Source organism: Diadema setosum, chromosome 7 (genome assembly GCF_964275005.1).
Source record: "Diadema setosum chromosome 7, eeDiaSeto1, whole genome shotgun sequence".
Classification (NCBI taxonomy): domain Eukaryota; kingdom Metazoa; phylum Echinodermata; class Echinoidea; order Diadematoida; family Diadematidae; genus Diadema; species Diadema setosum.
Genome location: NC_092691.1, coordinates 11896370 through 11918300, shown reverse-complemented (window position 1 = coordinate 11918300; position 21931 = coordinate 11896370).

The following is a 21931-nucleotide window of genomic DNA, read 5'->3' as shown; positions in this document are numbered from 1 at the left end:
AAAACAGGCAATACCACACGAATAGCTTAGACCTAGGATAATTGTGAAGAGCCACTTAAAAAGTAATGACAGTAGTATCAATAATAGTACAGATAACTATAGTTACATTAATATTACCAATAAGAAGTAATTACTAAAACAAAAACAAATAGGAATTCATGACAAAGTCAGCACTTATAATACACGTAGTAACAATAATGTTGATGATAATGATATTTGAATTGAGGTCCAGGGACCTGCCCTCACCACTTTTCTACATAATAGGACCTTTATCTAGGTCATGACTAACACAGTGGTATGGGCGACACTCTGTGTATAAGGATCATCATAATGAGGTGTGCAATGCACCCAAGCAGGAACTCTTGATGAGGAATAATGTAGTGCTTAATTCTTTAACTATAGTACTTATGGGCACTGTCATGTTAAAACGCAGCAGTCTATTACTGTATAAGCTTGGGTACTATTATAGTGATCTTGACACCTAAACAGGATATGCTTGGTTTGAATCCTGCTCTGATAACATGTTTTACTCGACATTTCTATCTTGAACCAGAGATGGATAGGCCTACATGGGTCATAATGTATAGGCCTACCTTGCTATTTTGCATGGACTAGGGTAAGGACCCCGAGGAATAAACACAGCTATTGAACTGCGAACTCTATACCCTCATAGTGGATGCTAGTGTTATCATTAGTTTGAGATATTTCATAAAAAGATGTGCGAAATGATTGTAAGTGCATGTGCTTGGTGTGTACATTGATATGAGTATTTCCAAATTCTGAAAGAGGCTGTTCATTCGATGACACACCTTTAAAAAGTGACAATACGAGTGAAACGTGACATATTTATTTTCTTTACTTCAAAACACGAATACCTAATATCAAGACAGACCGATTTATTTGTTAGTACACATTCTGCTCAACATCATTTAAAACGACAATGCTGCCATCTTACCGCATTATACGTATACTGACTGTCTATCAAGTCATGAACTGTTCACGTAATTGCACGGACACAATGTCAGATGTGAACACTGCTTTATCAATATTAATAACATGCAGCAGGTGTCTTTAACAAAGTCCTACTATACAGTAGTGTTCTCTGCTGTGGTCGCATGTCTGACATGTGATTTGAGGCCCTGCTTCCTGACACTTGATTGGTCCAGGACGTAGGCGGTCCTTTCTTCACAGTCGCTATGGTGTTGTCGTCTATTTCCAATGATGATTGACAATTAGCACGGTCGTGAAAGGTCCTAGCCGAATTCTTAATTCCTTTCCCCTTGAATCAGAAACAAATCAAGTTATTGCCTTTGTGATTTTTTTTTTTCAGTTTCAAAGTTTATTTCATTTTTCGACAAAACATATATATTTCACTTCCTTTCATAACAGAGAATAAGGTAAAAAGAACATTCAAATGAAAAGACTATATAATTGAGGAGCCTTATAGTAATTATACATTGTAGTAAAAAAAGAAACAAGTGGTCGAAATAAAGTATACATGTATAACCTTGCGTAAAGTGAGAAAATGGAAGGACCCACTAAAAAGACAGAGCTTGTAGAATGTGAGCCCCTCTGGAAGAGAACATCAATGGAAAGATAAATTGAAGCACCGTGAAATTAGATTTACTTAATGACAGGTTTCAATTTCAACTCTTGCACAGGTACATAGCTATGTCAGCGACAGTGGCAGAAAGCGATTTTTTTTTTTTTAACCCGGGCATTAGTAGCTGACAGAATACAGGTTATATCCTATGAAAAAACAAACAAACAAACAAACAAACCGACAGACAAAGAACAGACATAGCCCTATTTACGATGGACTTATATTCATTATCAGCTTACAGCTAGCTCCCGTAGCTCCACATTGCTCCAAGAACTCACATTACCTGATGTCTTTCCTCAAGGGTCTCGAATCGTGTTCCGTGCTGCTTCTCATCCAAGGTAGCGTCACACTGTCCCGAAATCGATAAAAGATGGATTTTTCAATTTTGTGCGAAGTTGGCCCCGAACTTGGTTAAAAGCCAATCAACAGCCGAAGCAACATGCGATTCTTTCCGAAAGTCACACGATGACACCCGAATCTCGACACGAAAGCTACACGAAGATGTAGAAGTTTACCCGAAGAACACACGAAGGAAACACAGTGAATACACGAAGATTTTGCTACCATTCTCGAAGTTGCTGTTGGAGCCTGAGAAAGTCCACTGACTGTCATATGATGGTTTAAAGGGGCATTCAAGACTGTTTTCATAATTTCACATCGTGTAGTACATAAATCGACAGCTCCATGTATAGATTTGTGGAATTTATTGTGGTCCTAGAGTAGAGAAGCCAATACTCTGAAAAATATTCAACGAATTACACTGAACAGTGTTGATGATATATAGGAGCCTCACATATTTCAGAAAGGTAGCAGTGTCATTCCATTACAATACTTGCTTGCTTGCTTAACAAGTTCACCTGTGTATAATCTATACATGCCTTCTCCTTTTGTTCTGCTTCCTTCAGCCCCAACTCATGCATTCTTATGGAGAGGCTGCCATGTCATCGTCCTTGTTCATTGCAATTTGTTAAAAATTTTGATAACATTCTTGTTCCTCATACCAATCACTATACATTCTGAAACTCTGTACTCAGTATAACTAACTTATAGTTGTTCAAATGTAAAAGTCTGAAAATCATCCGGAGGTCTCCTTTAAGATGCTCTCGCTAATGACCCGATGTTTTTACGATCAAAGCCGAATTCTAACATTTATCCTGTACCCATCTTTGCTCCATTTGTATGGGGACAGCGTGACGTTTGCATTAGTAGTGAAATATAACGCGGTTTCATAAATATAAGAACAATGTGATGGTCTGACGGAAATTAACATCTCATTATGTTATTTGTCATATAAGCAGCACACTTGCTACAAACAAGGAGCGAATCATTAAAGAAAGGGAGGAAATGACTGTGACTTGATGGGAAGTGAACGATGCAATATCTCCCCTGGAAGAAAGACTACGCCGGTAGCTGACTCGCTCGCCTGCCTCGTTAGCGGGATAGTGACACATAGAACAGGGAGATGGGCAGCGTTCCAAACAGGAAGATGTGTGAGCGATGGTTTCCTACGCACCACATCCCGACCCCCTTTATGACGTAACCATACCTACACATCTTACTCCGACTTACCCTAACTCACGCTTGGAACTGTTTCTTATGACAAACATGATTATCTTCCGAAGATTCGAAACGCGTGCTCATGAACACTCACGATGTTAATCAGTGAAAAAAAAAAAATCTGAAGTTCAAAATCAATATACAATCATCGAAATGTTACTTTTCTCTTTCTAAAATAAACAAATAAAAAGTAAAAACAAACACACACACACAAACAACACTGCCGACTTCCTCAACTCTACCCCCCCCCCCCCCCGGAAATCAACCCGTGGTAATTCTAGAATATGGTACAGCTCCCTCTGTTGTTCCGATCCATGAAAAAAAAACAACAAACCACCAGAATAGAAAGAATATAACCACAAAATCTTCCCTACTTTTCGTGATGTAATCAACAATGAATTAGAGCTAAAATAACAATAAAAAACACAATTTCTTTTGTTGCGCACCTTTTCATAACCAGGTTGAAGAGCTTACAATAGCATGGAGAAGTTTCATACAATTTATATTCCCATTTCTTTTCTTGCATCTACCCGGGATTTTTTTTTTTCAAATAGCAATCATCATTTATGGTCATCATTGAAAGGTTCTGATGTTCTGCGGCACCTGTCTTGCTTGTTGTTGTTGTTGTTGTTGTTTTTTTTTTTTTGCATTTGTCGAGGTAAGGTGTATTATATCAGATATTGCGATGCTGGTTTAATTCACTTGACTATGCTGTTGATGACATCTTGGAAGGAAAGATAGTTTATGCAAATAGGTATTTCAGTGGCTTGGAGACTTGGTGGAGACCTTGGTCCTGTTTCATAAAACTTGTCGTCAGTAACAACTGCCATATTTCTATGACAAATTTGCTTTCAGCCAGATGTACGGATTTCAGTAGCCTATAACAGCTATCGTAATTTGTTATTGATAACAAGTTGTATGAAACGGGGGCCTGGTGGCGACTCGAGTCTTGCTGGTTGTGGAGACTCTCCACGGAGACGACGTCTTCTGGAGACTATCATGGTTTGTGTGTGTGTGTGGGGGGGGGGGTTGGAGGGGAGGGTCGAAAATATTCGATTTTTCTTTTTTTTTTCGGAGACTTCTTTTTTTTTTTTCCAGTGCCCAACTGGTCTCGGAATCGGAGACGTCTCCACAACGTCTCCGTGACGTCTCCTTTGTTGTAACCAAGTCGCGCAGACTAAGTTTGTCTGCGGAGACCCATGGTAACAAGCGTCGATATGGAGACACCGAGGCGACGTCCCTGCGACTTCCGGACGAACAAGTTGTCACCATGTTTGAAAACATCTCGAATAAATGATCATCTGCTCTTTTTCTTAATTGAACCTTTGATGTAATTCTAATCGAGCGGTTTAAAAACAAGGAGCTTCAAACTGAAGCGGAGTTTTGAAGTTTCAAAAGAACTATGTACACTCGTTCGGACGGTTTATCGTAATTGTTTTTTTTTTTTCTTACGATGAAAGTTTTCGGGAGGAAATCTTGGAATGCGCAGATTTGCGGTTGCCTTGAAGTTGGACAGGAGCCCATGAAGCAGATGAAGACCTTCAGACGGGAAACTTTGAAACAGTTGACTGATGACAGAGAATGACAACCTTCTGCTGGAACAGTTGAAGATTTGAGTGGCTACACCCTCAGCCATCTCGCCCCCTTTTCCGAGCAGGGAGTAGTCTTTGAGCTTTTTCGTAGACCTCAATTGGAGAGTTACTGGATAGCAATCTGACATTTGATGTTTTATCTGGTTATCTTGTTTTTTAATTTTCTTAAATTAAGTATACGAGGGAATCAACAACACAAAACCAGAATGAGCAGGAACTGCACAATATTTACGTGACAGTTTATATCAAAAAAGGAAAGCATTAGAAGAACTGGTTGGCGGAATGATCAAAGTCTAAAACAATGTTAACATACGAAATGAACAAGAAGCGATGAAAGCAGTTAACCACGAGAGATTGCATTAAAAGAATTTAATCTAGAAATATCGCAAGTTTTTGTTGTATAGATGAGTTCTTGGTGCGGGGAGAGAGAGAAAAATATGTTGATATGTACAGAACATAACAAAATAACGTGTGTTAATTCGTCTGTCTGTTATTACGACTGAATTGTTCAAAGTTTTAAAAGGTCAAGGCTATTATAGAAAAGAGCATTAAACCATCACATCTGAGATATCTTATATCCCTTACATTTGCCCATAAAGTTAAAGGAGAAGAAACCAAACCAAACTACTAAGTATTTGTTTTGTTTTGTTTTTTTTTTTTATGCAGCAATATCAGTGGAACCAGGGAGATGTTTCCTCTCACCTCCCTGGTGGAACACATCAGTGAAGTTTGAGGAAAATCAGATAAACCGTTCAGAAGTTTGGGTGCCGCCATTTATACTTGACGAAAGGACTACAACAGTTTGTGACGTCACGTATGGAAAACGATATAAAGAGAACGAAGAATATCAAGGATGTATTAAAGGGACTGTACAGTACTGGTTGAGCTGGGGATTCATGTTTTGAACATTCCTAAGTGAGATGATGAAAAGCCTCTTATGAAATATGAAAGAGCATATAATTTTAAGAAGGATTCAACGTTTATTTGATGAAAATTGGTTTTCAAATAGCTGAGATATCCAAAAAAGTGCTAATAATAAAAGGCGACATGCCCCAACTTTATTAGTATCTCTTTGTTTCACCTTGTTTTTGGATATCCCAGCCATTTCAAAACCGATTTTCATCGAATAAACTTTTGATACCCCTTAGAATTGCATGCTCTTTGACATCTCATAGAGTGTTTTCCAAATATCTCACAAAACTTTAAAAGCTAAATCTTCACCTCGACCAGAACTGTACACACCCTTTAAAGGTGTAAAGTTCAGTATCAAGAGTATCGTTTAAAATTGGGCTTAACTATATCGAACTATTGGTATAAAGTACAAAATATCTAAAGTGTACATAAATTGCAAAGAGCAGAAAATAGAATGGAATAATAGCGAACATTAGCGATTGCGACAGTGAACACACATTGCAAATATAGTAGTGATCAACCATGTCAACCGTGAAACACGACTGGTGGTAGTGCAATAACGTTAGAATCATGGTGTTCTGTTGTAGAAAATGTTTCTGCGGTCTCTGTGAATGGAATGGTTCCAAACAATGCCAGAAATTCCATATCTAAAAATACAAAGCGATGGGGTTTGTCAAGAATGTTTCACAATGTGTGGCATCGTGTGTAAGGATAAAGTAGCAAGCCACGATTTCCCTGCACTGTTCACTAATACTACATGTGACACAGTGTGGTGACGTTTTGCTGCTTTCACTTTGAGGGAGGGGTGAGGACACTTTGTAATAGTTTGAAAGGAGTCACGAGCACATAACTGTTTCCCGCCAAATCCCAGCGAGTGTTGCAATTAATTCCTACTAGTTTATTCTAGCATTTTGTCTGCGGTCAGGAACAATGAAATACGACTTTAAGCCCTGCGCAAGGGGATGGGGAAACATTAATCAGGATCAGCACACCCGATCAGTCTAGCGCACGTACGGCGGAAGTGAGTTAATGAATACTTTCTCGTATTCCGATGAAAAATGCATAATTCGTGTAATTCATGTGTAACAGATACTTGCTAGAAATTTGTAATTTGCTTTCCACAGAAATTGCCATATCTGTTTCTTGTCTAATGCCTTTATGAATACGTATGCTGCTGAGAGGTCAATGCGGTTTTACGTGCAACTATATGCCTATAAAAACGGATAATATAGCTTTACGTTAAAACATGGTCAGGTTTGAGTGTGGACAGATCTGCAGTCGATGTATACGGTGGTATGAGAAGACGAAACTAACGCTGACGTCGGTTGGGAAAACAGCGGAGATATGTGTATTCCTTTGAGCTGTTCGATTTCGCTTTCGTTCTCCACGTCCCTCATCACTTTCCTAATCGCTTGTTTGTGTTGCGAACCGCCGGGATTTCCCGCTCCCGAGCCATAATCCCACGGCCCGTCGAAACCGCGGAGTCCTGGCAAACTCTGAATCAATACTCCTGAATTTGATCAATTCAAACATGGTGTGTGCATGTATTTAATCATATCAGGGAAGAGATCCAATGCATTTGTCCGCAGTTCAATTATTTTTTTTTCAACCTTATTGAACCGTACATTATTTGAATCAACAAATATCAAGTACAAGTGATTTACCATAAATTGTTGTCTGACTATTCGTTTTGACTTTCGAAAATTACAACCATGCACCTTACATCTAAGTTAGCGTATTGTAATCCACTGTTGTCTCTCTCTATTAGTATCATCGCACTCCTAAGAGACATTTCAAAGCTACCGTGTATCTTAAAACTAGCGCAAAATCGTGCAGGTATAGTTGTGGCATAAATGTTAGTAAAAGATATATAATATGTTGGAGAAGCAACAGGGTAGTATCAGTTGTCTACAATTGTAGGAGTAGTAGTAGTAGTGGTAGTAGTAGTAGTAGTAGTAGTAGTAGTAGTAGTAGTAGTAGTAGCAGTAGAATTAGTAGCAGCAGTAGTATTCGTAGTGGTAGTGATGGTTGTAGAAGTAGAGTAGCAGCAGTAGTTGGAGTTGAAGTAGCAGTAGTGACATGGCAATACTAGTTGCAACAATAATAATGTATGATAATAATACAAGCAACATCGTTTGTTGTAGTTGTAGGACTTGTAGCATTAGAAGTAGTAGTAAACTTAATAGTATCGGTGTTAATCTTGATTCTTCAACCACCAAATCTAATGTTATGTCTATCATTTCTGTTATTTCTACGTTTTTGTTTTGAGGTGAGTAGTCTTGTTTTGTCTCTCTGTTGAAGGCAAAATTTACCATTTGTAGATGAAGCAAAAACCCAGCATTTATGCTTTAAACTATTTCTAAAATGTGAGTTAGGGATAGAAACAACTACTATAAAAATTTGAATTAGTAAAATCGATGTTAAGTATTGTTAAATGTACAAAATGTGAACAATAGTTATATAAAAAATGTTTCCAAATCAAACCGTCAACAGAAGGTTTATTGAGAAAAATGCTGACATTTCCTTATATTTTAGGCTTCATTGCGAAAATTTTATATGGTAGGATGTTTTGTGGTACAACCGACCTACGCATATGCATCAAATATGATATCTTGAACATCTTTTTAAATCCTTGCTCCCAAAGGTAAACAGGACCTTTAAGCGTGAAGGCTTATTTCATTTAGAGACTCAAAATGAATGTACCGTGTCACTGTATCATAATGACTGCGTGTGAGTTTAAGACCTGCCAATGACCGTACTGGATGTGGAATGCCACTAGTCAAATTTCGCGTGATATACAGCAGCACGAGTAGGAGTCTTCTCGGTCGAGGTCACTATATGGACGTGTAAAGTGACCGCCAAAGTTATAGTTTGTGGCCGCGACACACGGATGACCACAGCTGTCCTATCACCCGCATGACAAAGAGTGACACGAATCACAAAGATCCTAATAGTCCATTGCACATTGTATGTTTTAGGCAGTCTTTAAACAACAGTATGGTCATTCCATAATTATATTGTCAAATACATTACAATTTCTTGTATCCGATGCTACCTGAAAGCTATTCTGCATAATTTCATTCTTGTGTAAACTTTGTGTAAACCTTTTGTGAAAGCAGACAGACCTCTCCTTTCTACTATCCTATCTCTAAACAAGTCATCCCTCCCTCCTTATATTCTCTTTCCGATGTGTATTATGTATGGGGCTGCACCTAACGCAAATCAAGCCACGCTTATGCTTTGGCCCCACGGTATTATTCATTGTTGTATTACTTATACGTACGTTTTATCTGTACATTGTGTAAAGGCAATGAAGAAAGAAAAATTCTTTTAACAACTTATGTTTATGTATACATACATGTACATGTAGGCCTATGTGCATGTATAATGATGATACAGAAGCCAATAAATCAAATTAAATCAAATCAAATCATATAATTTGACGACAAGAAAACAGCATAATAAACATATAACATATTCAATAAATCTAATGCACTCTTTGTCTCTTTCGATATGGTTATACAATAAATGCCTCCTAGTTAATGGCTCGCGGTTACATAAACGTAAACTCTCGTTACACAGAAATTTAATATATGGCCGGTCATTAGGCCAGAACGAGGGGTTTGGAGATAATTATATTTTCAGCTTAAAATTCTTTTAAGAAGAAAGACAAAACTCCCAAATGAAAATGGGGTCTAGGGCAATCACCCCCGGGCAATTACCCCGGACCCTTCCCCTGGCCCTAATCCTAACCCTAACCCAAACTCCTAAACCTAAACCTAACCCTAACCCTAATCTTTACGCTAACCTTACCTCTAACCAGTATTTATCCGGGGGTAATTACCCTCTGGGAGTAATTGCCCGGATACGATGAAAATGACTGTGCGGAAACATTACAGTCGACTGAAAGTTGAACGATTTTATTAATCGAACGAGAATAATAATATTCTTTGTTATCACGATAGACTCTTGTGTAAATGCCGCTTGATCAGTTGATTGGAGACAGTATCTTCCGTATCACCAGGCACGCACGTTCTCCAGAGCAGTCATCGAGTAAATGTACGTGATCATTCAAACATTAAGGGGCTGTGGTGACTGAGATGCTCGTGAGGGTGTCTAATGTGCGGTCACGTGACGTCTGTTCAGGGAGCACTTTCTCCCCAGGGTCGTGAGGCTGGACCGCACGACGGTTGCCTAGCAACTGTTTTCACAAACAGCATCACTTACTCGTCGCAAGACTGGATTGCATCTCCGGTGATTCAGTCGAACATCATGCGGGGTTACTTTGGGGACTGAGATGTTGATGAACATGACGAAAATATTATTTCGGCGGTGTGAGATGAGAGAATGAACAGGATGAAATGCCCTTTATTGATACACAAATGAAATGTGTCTGCACAATTTGATGTTATCCTTTTCTGTTGGGAAAAGATTGATCTGACGGATTGGCCGACAAAGGGCAACGGATTAGACCTGATATCCAAGCCTTGTTTCCTATTTTAGTCGATGATGATTTCCATAGCTCCTTCACATGATATATGGTCGACATCACAAAGAACAAAGTATTAGAGGCCATCTCAGACTTCTCACCTACCACGTTGTTATCATCACAGATTTCTAGACGTGTACGCGTAATATGTGTATGTGTGTGTGTGTGTGTGCGTGTGTGTGTGTGTGTGTGTGTGAGTGTGGTTGTGTGTGTGCCTGTGCATGTAAATCCATTGGTTTATTATATGCTCTCCAAGAGTGATAGTGAATAATATTATAGTGACAGCAGTGCTCTTAACTCTTAGCGAAGGAGACGTTCTTATCCGAAGTTTTGCACTTATGTTGAATACCAAATCACACCCATGAGCAAAGCTGAATTTCGTTCATGGATTCCACTTATCCCCTTTCCCTACTTTGACATGGATGTCGTTCGACCTAAAACGAGTGTAAAAAATCCCATCACATCTTATAGAGATCAAGGTTATGAGAGCACTCCCACTCTCTTACTTAACCCTTGCCGTTGCCCCTTTCCTCTCCACTAAACCCTTCAACTGCAGATAGATTTCCTGACAGGTGTGTTTAACGTGTGTCCTAATCAACTTGGATGCGTAGGGGGCTGCACTGCTGCAGACAGAAAGATTGTAATAAGCCACTACTGTAAGGATGAAGAGGGGGAGGGTGAGGGTGTCTGCAGGTTATATTTCATTCACTTATAACTACAGTGTCGGTGATATCTAATTGCCCATAAGTGTCTCATAACTAATCCCTATAGATCCGCATGCCTCTCAGCTCCCCTTTCCCCTCCTTGTCCCCCTTTTCTCTCGTTATCTACTTTTTCTCTCTACTTTCTGTTATGTGTTGTTCAGTATGCAGTCTTTGCCCCCTCCCCCGCTCCGAAAATGATCTAAATCCCTGCCGATTTTTCCCCCGCCTGACGGTTTTAGACGAACGGCCCAAGTGCGGCGCCACACCTCTAATCAAATTGTAGCAGGCGGAACATTGTCGACATCCTCTCGCTTGGGGGCGCATTAACGCACTCAGGACGCAGCCATTTCAACATATGATTGATCACTAATTGCCTTGTCAAAGAAAGAAAGAAAATGTTAACACCCAAACATGAAACAAATATTGGTTCGTAAAGCTTAAATGTCTTCTGACTATACCAGGTGATCTTCGACATAAAGGTGAGGAGCCAAAGATGAGAGTGTAGATTGTAACCTAGTTATAATTATTTTGCGTTTCCCTTATAATTTTTCAAATGATGGCTTCTTATAAGTATGATCACTTTTTTTGTCCCGCACAAAGTTTTGTTGATGATTCATGAAATGATAATGATAAAAAGAATAATTACCTGTTGCTAAATTCCCTTCATCAGAGGCAAGTGTGGTTCACACTGTCTGTGATTCACAAACAGAGCATACAGATTGTTAGGTGCATGTCGAGATAGCTTCACCAAGCATACACCAGGAATCCTTTCATTTTTTTTTTTGATGTTCAATGCAAGCAGGAATTCGGACACGGCTTTGGTACAAATGGGCGGACTTATACATATCGTCTGATATGTCGAAATTGATATTAAAAATGTTTGACAACAGCTGCAACTATAATGTAATGAAACTATATCCGGACAAGCATCTATGTTTGTATCATACATTCAGATACGATTCAAAAGAATTATGTTTATGTATATATACATATATATATATATATATATATATATATATATATATATATATATATATATATGTTTATGTATATATATATATGTTTATGTATATATATATATATGTATATATATATGTTTATACGTGTTAAGTGACGTGCAGTTTAGGATCTGAGTTTGCTGGCACAACGATTGATATTCGTTTGCTCTATCACATACACAATGATACAAAAGAAACAAGAAAATTCAACTATTATTCTAATCTGGTCAGTCATATCAGAGTTTAGGGTCTATGCGATCGGCTTTTGCGTTTCATTTCTAAGTTTTATCTTGAAAGCAACATATTATTTAATATAGCTGTTAATAAACTGGATGAATAGATTATGCTTGCAAAGAACATGTCAGCAACTCAGAGCATTGTTACGAGAGTGATCATATTTTGCATAAGTGCGCCGAAATTACAATTATAGTTGTGTCCCAGTACTCGTTCATTAGAGTTACTAGTGGTTTAAATTTCTTTGGAAGTAACGGTTAGAATCCGAACTATGAATGCATAATTATTATCAACTTCATCCATTTACTGAAAATTGATAGAATGAAGAAAATAAAGCTATTCACAAAAACGTGCCCCCGCCAAGTTGATTATTAACTATTGAGTTCAATATGCTTGATGCCAAATTAGGACATTGCTAAATACAAGTGTACGTTATACAATAGTATTTTAAGGGCACTGCCGTAGAGAGGGAGAGAGAGAGAATGAATAATAGCTACAGCTGCAACAATGCATGGCGACGACAACAACTCAAACAACAAGAAATACAGAGTCACGCCATATCAAGTTTCCATGTGCATGAGTATTCATGCGGAGTAAGATTTAAAAAAAAAATGATGAAAGTACAAGTTTCATCGAAATCAGACATAAGATACGAAAATTACCGGGTAGGCATTGCATCTATTAGTTGCATGCACATAACCATGCTATTCGTTATTTTGTGCTAAGTATCATTATCGTATGTTTCATCCACTTCATTTCATTTATTTAATGTGATTAGATTGATTAGATGTATAGGCCATATTTATCATTTTAATTAATGTAAATTGTTGTTGTTGAATGTTGAACAACAACAATTTTATTCATTTTCATTTTTAACAAAAATATAACTGTACAAATTTATCCTGATAAAACACTGAATGATATAATGATATATTCTAAATATGTCAAAACACAGGATAGTGACAAAATGATACGTTGTAAACGATGGTAAAGCAAAGATGCATTGAATATCGATATTTATTTGATGTTTCAATGAAACAGTGTTTGATAGTCATAACCACATGATAAGACTAAAAGATTAAACATGGGAATAGTGTCATCGTTTAACAAGTCTCTATTGGGTTATACCAAAAAAGAAATCTTCACTAGATTTATATGCATGCTGAAAATGAAAAAAAAAGAAAAGAAAAGAAACAGCGAACAGAATTGTACCTTTCGAATCAAGTCGGTGCTCTCTTGCACAACCTAGAAATGCTGACTCTTATAGGGAGAAGGATTTGATGTTGCTAAATCATCAACAAAGAAAGTTTATTTGAATGATAACTTCTCTTTCAAAATTGGAAACTTGTGAAAGGATCATACCATCATTGCGTCTTCTTTACATGACTCTTGTTATTATTGCCACTAATTATGAAACCATAACATCCTGATGATATGGCATTCATTGCCTGTTTTTTTTTTTTTTTTTTTTTTTTTTTTAAATCCCTTTCAATCAGATTTTTTTTTTAACATTCAGCTCTAATTTCTTGCCTATTTGAACATGGAGTGGCACCGAAGTTTGTGATTACAATAAGGCAGTTTAGCTTCTGGTTTTTCATGTTTGGAATATAATTCCTGGAAGAGCTTGCAACATGACATTGCTGGTAAATGGGTACAACGAACGAAGGAAGCAAACGCACACATTCGGAAGAAAGTTTTTGACCCCACTGGCAATCTGACAGGACGACGATAAAAGTCAACAGCCAAAAACACAGACTCGCATGTATCGTTTTTGCACAGTTGTACGTGTTATGATAATAATAATAATGATAGTGATAACAACATCGCGTTAGAGGTAGTGATAATGAACTCCGGCCCGAATCAGAGCCCGACTAGGGTGCACAAACAGGAAGAACGCTAGCCCGGGCGGAGCCCCGGTAACCTTGATGTAAATTTAGCCTGGCGTGAGCAAACGCTGCTCCCTCACTGGCTGCCGAGGTGTGTTCAGGAGCGGGGCAGCCTTTGGTCAGCTCGTGGATTCTGAAATAAAACTGAGCCCTTTTGGTAAAGAACCTTACAAGAATTTCAAGGGGATGAGGCGACTACCAAGGAACTTTGAACATGCATACCGTCGCAATGCAGGGATATTTATCTTTACGATGACTTCGAACATCTCAATGAGACGATTCGTTGATTCAAATAGATCAAGTATAGATTTGAAAGGGTAAAGGTTCAAATTTATTACATGCCTTGATTTATTTTTTAGCTTTCAGATATTAATGAAACAATCACATAAGCGAATGATTGATAAAGATCTCTTGGCTTGACACCATTTTATTCATTTTCTTTTCAAGTAATTGTCTATAGTCGAGCAGGTATTTATCTGGTAGACCTTATTCATAATTTCACTATTTGAGCTTACCTAGACTAAAGTTCCCAGTGTGAACACGGCCTATTAGACAATCATGCCATGGAACCGCGCTAATTCAATCATCCATGATGGTTCAAGTGTAGGTCTATAATTAGATCTGGGGAGAAAAAATGCAAATATCATGAAATACATAAATCAAAATAAGCCTGTCAGAAAGTAAACTTTACTATCTGGAAATAAACCCTTAATGGTCTACTGCATCTTGAGGACAGAGTTGGGATCAATGGAACTTGATCACCGTCCCTGCGGTTGAACGCCAGTCCTTAAGTCTTTGTGTGGTAGTGTGTGTGTGTGTGTGTGTGTGTGTGTGTGTGTGTGTGTGTGTGTGTGTGTGTGTGTTCACAATAATCTATCGGGCAGTTGTTCATGATTATGTCTATGTTCACGTTTGCGTTATATTTTTATCTTCGTAATTTCTTTTCTTTGTCAAATGCATTGACGATTTTAGTAACAGTCATTTTACCCTGTGCCAAAATAAGTTAAGGATAATTCATTTATTCTCCCTCTCAGCCAGCTGTTCTCTCTGTCTATACAGCTTTTGTCGATACTTTATCGCAGATGATTTTTCAAAATCGCATTTTTCTCACATCACATGGCCTATTATATCTAGCCATTCCTGTGCTAGTGATTTTGAAAAATGTGTAGACTTGTCCGGGCTTTTTTTTTTTCTGTGTTAAACGGCACTCAAGCACACCACAGGTTGAGTTTAAATCATGAATAGATTTCTTTAGTACTGGTGGTTATATTATCTAAATACAAAGTATTGATGTCACGTCGGGTTATATTCTGAAATATTAAAAAAAACATGCAAAAATATAGAAACAACAGCAACAACAAAATCAACACAGAGCGTTCTTCATTGACCATGTTGAGTATCTTTAACGGTCAACCCAGAATCTTTTCCGCTTTACCATTCATAAAATTCCATGGAGATGGTCTGTATACATTTTAAGTCATAGGCAGAGATTCAAGGAAATATCATGGAAGTGCGTAATGACACAACGATGAAATTCATATGCCCTTGATAGGCGTTCTTAGTCCTCTGTAGTATAATGCATTACACGTGTTAGAGGCCACGGGAAGAAACTTCTCTCCCTCCGCCGCCTACTCAACCAGCAGTATTGAAGCTAACAAAAACTGGCATATTGGCCAGTGTCCAACTATGTAGCTATTTAGACTTGTTTTGATAATTATTTACTTAGTTTGGCAACGGTAGACTTATCATCAGCTGTAGGAAAAACAAACAAATAAACAAACAAACAGACAACCCAAGGAAACAAACAAGAATGCGGAGGAGGTAACTTCAAAGAAAAACGTCTGGATAATCTTTGTAGAGAATTCGCGTATCCTAACTTTTGACATTAATTAGTGACTGATAACCTACCTATGTCAATGATTCCAAATTACTGCTGCACTTACCTATGCAATATGATCCGCATTTTGGCAAGGAATGGATGAATAGTGTTCGAATTCCAGTGTTTGTCTCTGGCGCTCTTACATCCATCAATGCTTTGGTACTACAGTATGACGTCATTATTGTGGCTACAGACATAGGACAGTAACATTGTCTCAAACGCATTTATGACTTCAGTAATCGTAAAGGTAGTAATGCCTCCCTCAATTTCCGTGACTCCGTAATGATTATTTATGCACAGGAAAAGTTATAGCTTTCAAAATTCATATGCCTGCCAATGACCTGTCTCTTAAATGCCTATTATAAATGAATTATTTCAGCTTTAGTTCTGTTTCAAGTACAGTAGCGGCTGTATTTCTCCACTTAATTCCACCATTTTGATGCAATGTTTATAAGTACCTATACCCCTGTAGAGTAAATACTCCTCACACAATAACGACCTACCAGACTTGACGAGACAGATGATTAACGATAAACGACTTAAGTATCAGTGAGGCCATGAAATAATACCAGGAGCACATGAGATAAAAACCGTCGCCGCTGCAAAATGAGGGCGTGGTCTCGGTCCTTTCACAACTTTCTAAAAATTCTTCTCGGGAAATGGAAGGGGGATACACCCTCCACGGCCGTCGTGTTTGTCTCCCTATTTGGAAAGTTCCCCATCCCCCTCCCTCTGTCCCCATTCCCCTTTACCCATTCCCCCTTACCCATTTCCATTCTCTCCCCCTGTAGGATTGGTAATCTGAGCCCCCTTTCACCTTAAGGCCTCCAACTCTGTACCCCTCCCTCCCCATCTCAAGCAGGATTCTTTCAGGAGCGAGGCGAGTCATTGGGGACTTAAGAAGCCTCATCCTTCCGTTTCTCATTTACCACTGACAGTTGTGAGAAGGTGAGCCGGAATTGTTTACTATTCAGCAGACCCACGCAATTACCCTTTACTCTCATCCAAACCGATCCCGCGCATTTAAACACTGCATGGACACACCATGATTGTTGTCTTCAGATGCCAAGTGTCTGAAATTATCTCGAGACATAAGGACAATAACATGAGCGACGTCCTTCTAAATCTACGACTATGGGAAGCGTCGTGGACTCTTTTAATTGAGGTTCTGCTGCTAATACATATTTACTACTGTGTTTTAAATAATGTATTTCATAATGTACTCTAGTGTACCACGCTTCTTTAGAGATGGTTGTTTTTATGAAACATGATACCAGGCCCAAGCAACAAGGGAAAAAATACATGAAGTGATCTTTTCGCTGTAAATAATTGAAGCTACTGCTGTTGCTAATCCATAGTTCAGTTGATTTTTTGTCATTGGTATTGTACTTACTTCCGAATGAACTTACTTCAGAATGAACAAGAATACACTGCAACGTGTGATTTAAAAAAAAAAATGAATATGCGAATTTTTGCATGTTCACTTCTTTTAATAGCGTTCTGATATCGATCTTTTCCATTATTTTATGCACTTCTTATGTCATTTCTACAAAGTATTCATTGCTTGCTTAATACAGTTATACGATACAGTCATCTGCGTATACATTTACTACTATTTTTGATAATATGTATACTTTGTACTAATATGTGCTGCCTTTTGTTAGATGAGAGATAATGAAATTGAATTGATTAAAAATTCGTTTTACCCGTACTTTAACGGGTAAAGTGCGGTGATTTGGCTCAGTCGGTACCGCGTCTGCATGCCTCCAGATCACAAGGACCCTGGTTCGATTCCCCAGTCTAACTGAGCAGTGTTGTGTGTAACCATTACCGTGCCCCTCTAGTAGAGGCATAGCACCCTGTCCCTCAGATGGAATATAAAATAGAGGTCCCATGTGTCATAACTCATGCACGTAAAAGATCTCTCTTCATTCATTTTTTTTTGTTGTTGTTGTTGTAAAGAGCAGGGTGTTTAACCCGGTGAAGTGGTCCCGCCTTACGTCCAACTGGATCCCCTTGAAGACTATCGAGTGTAACTGAATATCGGATACCCACCTATCTTCTAAGATGGCAAACAGCAAACAAAAACTTAAAGGGGTATTATCACAGTGTTCAGAAATCCCTTTCATGCAGTTATCATACATAATTCATCAAATGGGGATGTCATCCAGTGATATATTGAGTGGGTTTGAAGTGACAAGATCGAGATCAAATTTGTTTGGGCAATTTTCACAATAGTTTTCATCGAGACTTGGTGGGAAACTACAATAGTATTTTCGACTCTTTCCAACTGAATGATATGATACAATATGTATTTTGAAAACCCATTGTGTGCACTGGGCGAAGTACTGTGGGAGGACGTAACAGCGTTCAAAGGAAATTTGTTGATATTTCGAAGAAAAAAAAAAGTTTACTTTTCACTGCGAAGCTATAAACTATTGTTCGAGCATCTATGATTCCTTCTTCTTTCCTCATGTTCTTTGTTAATCAATTCAAATTTTTTCTTTATTGTTTATTGTTATTTTATGTCTATGCATTCATCAACTTATGCTTGTGCCAAAAAGAAAAGAAAGAAAAGAGATTGATATCCGTGAATACGTTATCCAATTTTCTTCAAATTAAAAGATATATATATATATATATATATTTATCATGTACAGTGTACTAATTTGATAAGATCTTTCTAGACCTATATTTGTGACGTGTGGCTGTTTTATTTTCTGAACTGATACCACTGATTGTATCTTCTCTCAAGTATTAGTAATCTAGCATTTCTTTAAAAAAAAAAGAAAACAAACAAAGAAATAAATTCTTTTGCATCTAAGTGAAAATTCCGAAAATATAAGGAATGGGCGGTTTATTTGACACCATAGGCATGATAGGGGTCTGAAGCCAAAGATTGAATTGCCTTTGTACATAACGGCAATATGCATGAACAATACACACAGGTTAGTACAAGCATACTTGTTGCATTTGCCACTTCTGGTATGCATGTGTCTGTTTGTTTGTTTGTTTGCTTGTTTATTTGTTGTTGGGGTGGGTTTTATGTCCTTAATTGCTTATTACTATCTACATCTGTCCATTTGCCTGTTTTGTGCACATCTACATGCTCTCGCATTCACATACACACATCACACAGAAACGCGGAACTCTGTCATTGTTGTACATGTATACAAAGTGTCTGCGATGTAAAAATCTATTTGGTTTGATTTTGTTTGGTTTTGGATTTGAAGATGTAACTTGAGCTCTTATTGAACAAAGTTTCGTACAAACAAAGAGCTAAGTGAGTGAGATCTAGAGAGAGAGAGAGTTGTAAGGAGAGAAAGAGAATCATATTGGAAAAATAATGAAAGGGGTAGAATGAATAAAGCATCGTGTAGGTCAAAAGACGGGAAACGGAGTCAAGGAAAACTTTTTGGATGGTGGTGAGTAATCATACCTGCGGAAACGTGACAGGGCCAACGTATCACGGAGGAATGCCGTCTCCTTAACCACTTCATGGATGTCCTTTCTAAGCCACTTAGCGAATAAATGACCGCATCTTTAAGTCAGGGGTGACACAGTCTCCCTGTGGATAAATCACAGATGATGAGACTATCAAGAATAAACCACCGATAAACACCAACAATTACAAACTTGACCCCGGTTTTGGATCACCCTGGACGCCTCTTCGCATTTTCCTGTCACGGCTAATCAGAGCAAACCTGGAATATTGTTGAACCAATAGAAATATGTTTAGTCTCTTAGAAGGAAAGGACTGATCCCGGAGAAAGCACACATTCTTGAAGACAGTCTTATCGAGGTGTAATAAGGCTATGCTTTGTCAATGCTTAAATAACAGTCGAGGTGTCCCATGGAAGATCGACGCTTATGCTGGCAAGGTTACTTTGAAGAAAAACCCCTCCCCATACAGAGTACGTGGATATATGATTGATAATCATTGGAATTGAGATAAACAAACAAACAAACAAAATGGGGGGGGGGGGAAAGCAGATTGTGGAATATTTATGAATTGAATGATACGACCACTCCCTTTGAAACCGAAGTCTGATAGAAATATTGAAGATCAAATCAAAAACGGTAAACACGAACAAAGGCACAAACTACACATAAAAAGAAAATTTGTAGATCACTTTTTTGTTTTAAAACAATAGGACCCTTGCAGCACTGGTACTCTATAATTATGAAGAAAATGAAGATTTGATGGCTGAAAGTGCAAGATCAAGTTCTAAAAGAAATAAAACGAGAAAAGCAGCACACTATATGTCAAAAGCAAGAAGTTTCACTAAGGATCTGATGCTTCAACTGTACGCAGAAAACATAGACCAAGATGCCAAGATTTGTCGCGTAACCATGGGAATGATGTCCAACCTCAGCAACCCTCTTAACCGACGTTTATTAGCGTGGGATGATTCAGCATCCACCGAGTTTACTCCTGGCAGGTGCGGCAAACCGGGGTAAAAGTGTTGCGTCATTGGATATGGAACCACGCACAACGTATCTCTACAAGATGTATGACTAGTGCATGATTTTTTTTAATTTTTTTTTAATACAAATGCCTCCTTGAAATATTACCAAAGTATTTTTTTCTTTTTTTTTTAATGAAGGTTACGATTGCGTAAATTTATTTGCTTTTTGTACGTTCGAAAACTTTCAACAGATTTGCATTCACGTGGTCTTTAATACTTGTTCGATTGTCGTATTTTAAGTAATTTCTACTTTAATATTTTGATTCATTGTATTTATTGCTATTGCTTATTATACCACAACGAAAGACAACCCTACCTTCAAATGTCATGTTGGTGCACATGACAATAAAGAGCACATCAAGCATGTCAAGGTAGCCTGCATGATTCAACGGATCCGCTTGTTTTCAAAAATCGGCTAACTTGTAAATAGGATATGTTATCATTGAATCAATAAGTAGGTAACCTAAAACGGCAAAATGATAAAGTGGGTATCTGAATTGTCGTCACGTAACGGTGATGTCATAATAAGCGATACTATTAGCTCTTCCGTAATAACAGTTCTTTGATTGGTGGAAGAACTCATGAATTCGACATGTTGGCAAGGTGATTTTCTGTTTTAGTGGTTCTTTTTGAGACTTAACACTGAAATCATCATGAATTCCTCGAAAGTGGTGGTTGCTGTCCTAAAGAAATGCCAGTTTAATTTGTCATAATTTGCAAAGTAAAAAGTGTACGTTCCCTTTCATTGAAGTCACACGTTCCTGTAGTAGCAAATCGAACTTCTCTTTAAGCCTCTGTGTGCTTTGAGTGCCAATTAACACAGAAACACCCCATGTTGTATACACTGCCTCAGAATTCTTAGCGCGAAAGTGGTTAAAAGACACAATTTTTTAGTTGTTTTCATGATAGTCAATATTTGTTTTTCTTAACATTTCGCAGCAATTTCAACTTACAACAAGACGCCAAATGGGCGCGTGCAGGTTTGGGAATATAACAATTTGCTATACGTGAACTCCAGTTTCAAAAAAGTACAGAGAGTAAAATTAAAAAATAGGGACATAGTAACACAATTCATAGGGTACATGAGTGTAATGGTAGTATAAGTCGGGGGGGGGGGGGGATAAAACAAATAATTATGTACAATGTACGGTGTTTATGCTGTTTTACAGAATAAAAGAAATTCACAACTTTATATTGATAACCTCTTTCGTGTGTGTCCCTCAGGAGATTATATTCTTTTAATTTTGGGAAAAAAAAATTAAACTCTTTATGTGTCACGTTCACACGCCCGACTCAGTCGACGGCGTGCCAACCTCGCATATTCTGCTCAAACGCACAAACTCGCACAAACCGATCAATAAATCGCCGAATGCCACAGTACAACGAAAGCGTTTCTTGCGATTCCGTTCCTCTCACACATAGCTTGCATTTTATGTGGTGATTGACCAGCAAGCGGTGTTCCCTGCTCGATTTGCATGTAAATTACAAGTTTCTGTTTCTGTTTTGTGTGCAAAAGTTATGCCTTCATATACTGGTCATTTGATCGAGAAAAAAAACCAACAACAACCCTCATAGATTTGTCACACAATTTACGTCAAAGCATAGCTT